Genomic DNA, 9,833 nt, shown 5'->3' with positions numbered 1-9,833 from the left:
CAGAGGCTTCCTTCTTGATGGATGGATGTCTGCGAACAGGTTTGGACTGGCGTCTTAAGACTGCCCAGAGGGTGGACTTGTACTCTAGTTCACCTTTTTACGTTTACGATCCAGATAGAATACATTTAAATGTTAACTCTCCACCCCAAAGTGAACACAGGTTATATGTTGCCATACGTTTCATGCATGTGAACCCAGGAATAAAATTCTCCTTCAAATTTACTGATTCCGACTCTCATTCAACATCTGTAAACTGATGATAACATCCACCAGGTCACAATGTTGTGGAGATGCAACGTAAAAACACATGCACACCATCTAACGCCACGCCTCACATACAGGGACGAAGAGAGCGAATTCCACTTTCCCTTCCCCTGGAAACGCTGGGACAAGCTGGAAAAGGCAAGAAGGAGCAGAGAAGCGGGAAGACTTTTTTGGAATAATCTCCACTTGCACGGAAATATCCTCAAATGACGGCCAAGATTTCAGGCAGACCCAGCTGGCCCTGAAAGACAACAGAAATCCAAAGATAGGAATTGAATTTGTTTCCTGAAAGCAAAAATCTCCTCAAGAGCTTTGCTGAGCTCCTCCATCTGCAGTGAGGACCCACAAATCCAAACAAGCCTCACGCCAGCAGCAGGCTATGGGCCAGAGTGTCCAGCTTTGTCTGCAGCAACACGTCAGCCCTGGTGTGATACCAATGTTTTGCCCGAGTTTCCTAACTGAGTGTTGCCAATCACACCAAGCATTCCTCCAGGGCGGGGACAGGGCCTGTCCCAGTTTTGTGCAGCACTAACAGCTCCTCTACATACGACTCTGGCATGGACATCACCTTGTAGATCCTCTAAACAGCCCTATGGGGTCAGCACATGGGACAGGGGTCACTGCTAAGCTCCCAGTTTACAGAAGACGAAACTGAGGCTTGGAGTGATTCCATGTCTCATCCACACTCTCAGACTAGCAGGCGGCTGATTCAAGACACGTACCCGACTGCTCTGACTTGGGTCCAGTGGCTGTTCCACTACATCACACAGCATCTGTACCTCTCAGCACTCAGGTGTTCCTAGATATGGATCAAACTAAACTGATGTGTCGAAAAATTGCCTGGCAATGACTACTTCCATTCATTGGTATGTACTCGATGCTAGGAACAGCACAAGTTATGCTGCACACACTCTTTCTTTAAACCTCAACATAATCCTATGGGGTATTACCATCTACCCCTGCAGTTCCCTTTAGTGATAAGGTAACTGAGACCAAGAGAAGTTAAGTAACTCTATCAGTGTCATGCAGCTAGAAAGAGACAGAAGTGGGACACAAAGTGACCCCTATGCCAGACTCTTACCCTGCACAGGGACACCTCTTGATGCTATGCAGGGAAGGAGTGCCTGGGGAGGTGAGGAACCCCAGTCCTTTGTAAGTCTCTGGAAGGAGGCCTCTCTGGGAGAGGAAAGGAAGCTAAATGCCCCAACACTGGATTTCTTTCCCTGGTTCGAGGAAGTGTTATACAACCTTTGAAGTGGATTCAAATGTCAATCACCAGCTAAAAGATATTGGTCAATCACCCAAACTTCATGAACTTCGGTTTCCCAGTCTATGAAATGGCACATACCGTATAGGATTATTTTTAGAATTAAGTGACATAAACAATGCAAACCATTAAGCACTGATGTGGGGAACATGCTCCATCCCTTTTCTCCCTTCCCACGTGATGGAAGGGACAACACTGGACATTGTTCAAGAAGAATGTAGAGTAAGAGGAGGTTATATCAAACAAGACTGGCTGGAGGTCTACAGAGACACAGGCCAGGAGGTGCTGAGGGGCAGCCGTGCAGGTAGGGCAGCGGGGTCAGAGGCCTGCAGCAGGACAGATGCCAAAGTTTCTAGAAAATCCAATTTGTGCCTTTGATTATGGTTTTGTCCCTTCTTGGGCAAGCTCAGCCCCAGACAGAGAAGAAGAACTCAAGGCACTTATCTCACCCTCAACCTTCCATCACTCACTTGCCACACACAGGGCACAGCCAGGCCTCTCTGTCCCATTGCAATCTGGAAGCTGTGGACTCAGACCCACACGGTCTCTACTAGACTACAGGCTGACCCCCGTCCCCCAAGCCTCCTCCCTCCAGTCTCTTACAAGGCTGTGGTTACTCCTTTTCCTCACCTAAAAGTCATCATTTTTCCTGTTCAAGGCAGTACTGTACAATAGTTGGGGATGAGGGAAACTGAGGCATGCAGGGTGGCAGAGTAGCCATGACTATCCTTTGCAAGACAGCATCATCTTCCATGGGTTCGAACGACAGGGAGCCTGCAGGGAGCTTTGCTCTGTGCCACCTCCCCGTGACATTCCATAGACAGCTGCCTGCCTGTAGGGAGGCGGGAAGCACATCCGTCTCTCCGGAATTGACCTCAGCCTGGCTTTTCAGTCCCTGAGGTTGGGCTAATACACAGCTAATTATGAATGTTTCTGGCCCGGGTTCCCTCCCTGAAAAGCTGCCACATTCAGCAGGGCTTATGAAGTCCCAGCTGTGTCGACAGCCCCCAGATGCCTTGAAGGCTGAGGAAGTGCCTCCAATGGCCATTGCCTGTAGCTGCGAGGTGAACATCAGCAGCCCTGCCAGTCGTGGGTTTTCTGAACTAGGGTTCTGCTGGACCTGCAGAACATTGGGACACTTCGTTTTCAGCAGCGTTCTGATGCCTTTAGAATTTCAGATTTGTTAAAGCACCAGCTCTTCACAAAACCTTGAAAATAAATGGAGACTGACCGAAAGCAAACCTTCCAGGACAATGTCTGTAGATGGTCCCAGCATGAGCTTGCTCCCTCCCTTCCTCCACCCTCCCAGGCACCCAAACCTGCCTCAGGACCACAAGCACAGGAAGTCATGTTAGGGTGCCTTGGCCACAGGACAGAAGATGGATGGAAGTGGCAGTAAAATAAACAGGTCTTTATAGTCAGAAAGCCATGGTGTGAATCCTGGCAGCACCATTTATAACCAGAGTGACTAGGGACAAACTGCTTCACCTCTCTGAGTCTTGGTATTTCCGCTGTAAGACAGGGAATGGTATCCGTCCTGAAACGTGGTTTTGAGAATTATAGCACAGAATTCAAAGCAGAAGACCTGGCACGGAGCCTAACACATAATAAGCACATAATTTACCTGCCTTCCACAGTCAGGAAAGGAGACACTGAGAAACACATTGAAGGTGATGAAGTAGTAGGTTTCTAGCTTTAGATCAACGGATGTCAAGAATCCAGCTGTCAAAGCGCCCAGGTTCTGAGGCCATGGTGGTCAGTTGGTTTCCAGGCAATGGGGTCTTAGCTATAAGCAGTTTGGTAATTTATGTTGGTGGGGTCCTGGGAAGCCCTCAGCCTCTCCCTTCAGTATGTTTCTGTCCCTCAGCTATCAGGGGGTTAACATTCCTCTGTAAGAGTTTCCCTATAGAGCCATAGAACTGCTCCTTGTTAGAAGCTGTCAAAGAACAATGACTCTAGAGCACTGATGTCATAGTATCACCCCCATCTCCCATCCCATCAAGCCTACAGGATCGAGTAAGACTCCTTGGCAGAGCTCTCAACGCTCTTTAAAATCTAGCCCCATCTATAGCTTCCCAGGCTCATCCCCAGCAATGTTTTATGACATTGTCACTACATCACTTATTTAGTTATCCGTCCTCAAACTTGCCATGCCCTTCCACAGCTCCTCACTTTAGCCTTTGCTGTTCCTCTTCCTGAAACACCCTGTCCTGCATGTTTGTCTCATGGACTCAAGTGTAAGTCTCAGCCCAAGCCCTCAAAACCCCTTGCAGGTGAGTACCATGCTTCTGGCCAGGGCTGAGGGAAGAGGGAAGGGAGAAGGTGGCTGTCATTTCCGGAACACCTGCTACCCCGTCCCAAGCACTGTGCTGGAGGATTCACAGAGGCATACGTACCTGTTTTAATCTGCAGGACAACCCTAGGACTATGTATTTTCTCAGTTTAGTGAGAGGAGAGAACTGAGATGTAGGAAGTTAAAGAAACTTCTTTCCCAAAGTTACAGGGTTTAGAAAGATAACAGGGAGATCTAACCCCAAAGCCGGGGCACCTGCCCATTACCTCACACTGCCCCCCCTCACTGTGTTAAGCATGACAATGACAAGTGCCTTCGATGGGGGTTCACAGAGGCTCTGGTGGCCTCATGGCCACCTCTGACATGGGGTTTGGCTTCTGAACTCGCTTCCTCGTGTCTGCCCAGCAGCCACACAGATGAGTAACCCACCTCCTCCTTACACTTCCCTCTCTTGGCCACCAGTGCCAAGCAGTCACAAGGGTGCTGGACTTCACTCAAGTCATCCAGCCTGAGTCCACAGGAAGGGCCATCTAGGATCCTCCCGTTGCCAAGGATGTCTGCCTGTGGTCCTCAGATTAGAGCAGAAAGGAGAGTAAGTAGCTCCTGGTGAAAACAGAAGTCACCAACGGCCTACTACATGGAAATACTTGACAAGTAAGTGGCCAAACAAGAAGGACCCATGGCAGAGTCACCAAATGTCCTCTCTGCCCAGTCGTTCTAAGCCTCCTTCCTGGGTCTTCTTTCTCGGTTTGGCCCCGGGTTCCATGCTACCCGCTCTGGGCTTGGCACTCCAAGTCCACTCCATGCGTCTCACTCTCTCCTCACAGGGCCTCAGACTCCCGCAATAGCTCCCACATTTACATCTTCAGCCCTGACCGCCTTCCTTCCTTCCAACCCTGTGATTCCCCTGCTACTAGATATCTTCTCCCAAGTGTGGCAGAGGCATGAGTCCAAAATGACCTTGATCATCCTTCTTCCTCTTCAGCAAACACTTGTTTTTCCTAATTCCTTTATCTTGCATGATAACACCCACCCAGTTGTCCAGGTCATAAACCCAGGTGTGTTATTCTTGACTCCTTCATCGCATCCCTTGCCCATATCCAGTCAGTTACTGAGTTCTGCAGATTAATGTCTCTTTTATCAGTCATTTCCCTCTATTTTAAGACCACTGTTGTAACTCAGGACTTATCTCTTTTTTTTTTTTTTAGACGGAGTCTCACTCAGTCGTCCAGGCTGGAGTGCAGTGGCGCCATCTTGGCTCACTGCAACCTCCATCTCCTGGGTTCAAGCGATTCTTCTGCCTCTGCCTCCTGAGTAGCTGGGACTACAGGTGCATGTCACCACGCCTGGCTAATTTTTGTACTTTTAGTAAAGACATGGTGTCACCATATTGGCCAGGCCGGTCTTGAACTCTTGACCTCGTGATCCACCCACCTTGGCTTCCCAAAGTGCTGGGATTACAGGCATGAGCCACCGTGCCTGGCCAGGACTTATCTCTTAATGGGTCTCTCTGCTTTCCTTTGCAAGTGACAGCAATGGTCAAATTTGCCAGACCGAATCTTATCTTTTTCACCCCTTTGCAAACCCATCAGCATCCCTATACATCTTTGAGAGAGAAACTCTTACTTCTTAAATCCACACATGACACCCTGGGGGATCGGAACACCCCTGCTGTCTATCCTTATTTCCTGCTGCTCTCCCAGTCATACAATATGATCCACAGACCCCAAGCCGCAATCTGTTTCGCACTCTGTGTCACACACACCACTCTCTGCCTCAAGTGCCTTTCTCACCCTGCCCAGTCCCATGTTGGACCAACTCCTACTCACTCTTCAAAACCCAGTCCAGGTGTGGCCTCCTCTGGAAAGCTTTGAATGGTACCAGTCTGCTTTAGAGGTGGGTTCACTGCTGTCATAGAATAACACATTGCCCCTTCTGATCATCCACTTTCACACTTGAACACGGGCTCTGTTTGGTTGGTCTTTGTATTCCTCTAGCTGGCCCAGGTCCTGGCATAGGGCCAATCAATACATGTTCACTGAATGCAAGAAAGAATGGATGGAGGAACAAATGAATGAATCCAGGGAACATCTGATAACTCCACTAAGGTCAACGTTCCTCAAAGAAATACTCAGATGGGAAAATCACAATTTTCTCTTCATACTCATGGTGACAAAATGCCCAGGCACTTTCCATCTTCTCCATTAAATGGGTAAAATTGGGCTTCTGGCCACAGTGGCCCTGGCAGATGGAGGAGAGAAGATGAGGAGTCTTTCTGAATGGTGCATTTTCCTCTCTTGGTTTTCTTAGCTGCCAACTCTAATTCACAAGTTCAGATGGCCTGAGGACAACCAAATCCAAAGCATCCCACGCAGGAGCCAGGCCCTCTCATCCAGAGTTGTCAGAAAGGCCGCCGGGGAATCACTGCATCTCAGACTTGATGTGAGTAAGAACCCCTGATGACTTTGCTAAAAGCTTTCTTGGCCTCACTTCCAGATTTTCTGATTTGCTGAATCTAGAGAGGGGCCCAGAAAACGTGATTTTACTGAGCAAGCTTCACAGGTTGTTCTGGTACAAGTTGTCGGTGAATCACACTTTAAAAACACTGCTTTAGGCTGGGCGCGGTGGCTCACGCCTGTAATCCCAGCCCTTTGGGAGGCCGTGGTGGGTGAATCAGGAGGTCAGGAGTTCCAGACCAGCCTGACTAACATGGTGAAACCCTGCCTCTACTAAAAATATAAAAATTAGCCAGGTGTGGGGGTGCGCGCCCTGGGAGGCGGAGGTTGCAGTGAGCCAAGATTATGCCACTGCACTCCAGCCTGGGCAAACAGAATGAGACTCTGTTTCAAAAAAAAAAAAAAAAAAACACTGCTTTAGGTGTTTAGAAAAAAGTCCCACCCATTCCTAAGCCAAATATAATTTGCTTTGATTTTTCATAGACCTAATCTGGGATAAAGTGCTCTGAAAATCAAATACATTTGATATTCTGTTCAGGGCCAATGGAAGCAATCACTTCTCCTCAGCTTGGAGATCCTATTAGGAGAGCAGATGACTTAAGTATCTTAGAAGATTGAGATGCATTTGGAATATCATTCATGACTCCTCCCTGCAGAGAGTACTAAAAACAATGCTGAGAGAGCGGTGTGTGTCCCTGTGTGTGTGTGTGCACACACACAGGCACACACACACACACCTCTGCACGTGGACGTTCATCTCATCTTCCACAAACACAATTTTGTCACCTATTTCACCATTTGGGGTAAAACTTAATCCACTTTAGAATTAAATCAAAAGGAGGGGGTTGCATAGAAGGAAAATAAGACATCTGTGTTTCCACTGTACATTATAAATACGAAGATGTAAGAAACTCTGTAGCCTTGCTGTTCATATACAGAAAAAGCTAAGTTTCATCTGCATATTCCTGTACACATACACATTTAATGTTGTTCTAAGTGAAGAAAATCACAATTTTAAATTATTAGCATGAATATTAACATTTCTCTCTCCATTGAACAATGCCAGTTATACATGCAAATATAAGAGCATTGAACTCACATGTGAAGTCACTTCAAATACAGTTGTATTTCATAGCTTACACATGCATACATATTTCATTCTGGCCAGAAGAGTGAAAACCCTACACAAAACAAACTCAACTGTTTCTATTTCACTCTTAATATGTGCATTTTCTGCCGGCACTGTATGGAAGCTGGCGGTTTCCATAATACCTTGTACTGACTCAGAATCTCTCTGAACTCTCACCAGTTCACTCATGGGCATCATGAATCCTCTGTGTGAACGAGGCATTGGCAGATGTGCGCATGCTCCATTGTCCCATTAGATTTCACTTATAAAACACAAGTTCAAAAAAAATTATCAAGAACTTCAAGATGGCAACACCAGACCATTACAGCAAGAACAAGCCCTTCTGAGTGCAGTGCCTTGTGCAATTGTCCAGGCTGTGTGCCCAAAAAGGTGGCCCTGTATGTCCTGTGAAGTCTAGGAGGTATCTTAGACAAGTGTGAGAGATCTAGAGGTGAGAGGCTCTTGACCCACATCAGCAAAGGTGAAGGAGAGAAAAAACTGCATTGAGGGTGAACTGCACTTCCCAAGACAGTAGGGCAGGGATGAATGAAGTCAATTGCCCAGGAAGGCTTCCTGGAAGGCTGGAGGGTCCACGAAAGGGGCAGAGGGTTGGAGTAAGTGACGAGTGCCAACTGGAGAGGGGACCAAACTCACAGCACAAGAACTGCAGCTTGAAGTGCCCAGCAGAGAACCTTAGGGAGAGTCACTAGAGAGCCCCAGAGGAGGATAAGGTGGCTGCTGTATAGCAACCATCCAGATGGCCCCAGTGCCACATCAAATCTGCACCAGCCAAGGGAGGCCTTCTCTGCCCCATCTCTGCTCTCCTCTGCCTCCACCTACAACTCTGCAGGCATCAGGAGCCACAGCTGGAGGACTGTCAAGAATAAGGTTGGGGAAGCAGAAAGAAGCCCATCATGTGTCCAACCAACTTCATTCAGCCTTTCTGTTCTAAAGCAGGTCCCAGCAGAGGGAGGGCAGAAGAATTAACTTTGAAAGAAGTTCACGGTTTTATTGTACTAGATGGGACATTTCAATTACAGAAATGGAACTGTTCCCATAACAAAAAGACATTAGAGGATGTTCCACTGCCTCAAAGTGACAGGCTCTCACATGCTCATGTTTGGCTTAAATAAACAGAGTTAATGTGTTTTCAGCTCATTCGAATAAATGTTTTCCTGTGCATACACACACACACATTACATACATCACACACACACACAACTCTGCCGTGTGCATCCTCTAAGTTCACCTAATCATCTATCCACGGATACACTTGTGTCACCTTTTCTACCATTTGAGATGAAAAGCTAACTCACTGCAGAATAAAATCAAATCTCAAAGTTTAATAAGGAGGAAAAGGGGTTGTGTAAAGGGAAAAAAAATCATGTTCTCACCTTCACTGTATATTATGAACACAAAAACTTAAGAGAAGGAACTCTCTGTAGCACAGCTTTCTTCCACACGTCTATGAGTTTGTCTGTTTGTCTGACTGGTTGGCTGGCTTGTCTGTTTTTGTTTGCTTGCTTGCCATTTGTTTGGGGTTTCTTCGCGATAGGGTGATCATTGTGTCCAGATGTGGACTTGAACCCCTAGCAATGTCCCCAGCACAGAATCCAGGGGATGTTTTCTTAGGCAGTCCAAGACTACTGAGTACAGTTCTTTTACTTGAAAACATTAAAATTCCTTTAGAATCTCCAGTTCAAAAAAAGTATGTGCATTAAAAAAACAAATTACTAATATAATATATCCTCACCCAGGTGCCCAACTGAAGATTTCTGACCACTTCAACCTGGTGGATTCTGGTGCTTAATCCTGAATCAAAAGAAATAAAATGAGCTGTGAAGAAAGAACTAACATAAAGTGTATGTATTTCCTATTTATTTTAAAGTGAGAGGAGTTTTATTCCTCTCACTTTATCATGGGAAAAATTATTCTTTTCTAGATTTTAAAACTTCTTATCTACTTGCAACATGAAAACAGGTTTTTAGGGGTTTTTTTAGGATGTATAATTCTACAACACAAATCACTCAGCATAAATATCGGTATTAAATCATCATATATTCAGAGCTTTTGGGGAAAATTCATTGTATTTTCACAATAATAACATTCAAAACCTTTATATTTCCACCTTAGGCTCCAACACAAGTCTTCCTTCAGGCCTCTTGAATGATCATTTTCCTAAAAAAGCAACAACACCGGCAATTGCAATGAATAATTATATATCAAATATCATTTTTGAGGTCTTTCTGTGTTCAAGGCTCTATGTGAAAAGCTTCATTTGTATTGACCATTCAGTTCTTACCAAAACCCCATGAATTTTACAGATGTAGAATCTGAGGCTAGATTGTTCCCCCAGTCTGTTGCAGTTCATTGAGCTAGGATGCAGCGGGATTGGGAGACAGTCCCAGGCAGGCTGGTGCTACA

The sequence above is a fragment of the Macaca thibetana genome, chromosome 12, assembly GCF_024542745.1.
Source record: "Macaca thibetana thibetana isolate TM-01 chromosome 12, ASM2454274v1, whole genome shotgun sequence".
Classification (NCBI taxonomy): domain Eukaryota; kingdom Metazoa; phylum Chordata; class Mammalia; order Primates; family Cercopithecidae; genus Macaca; species Macaca thibetana.
Note: the sequence above shows the minus strand (reverse complement) of the source record.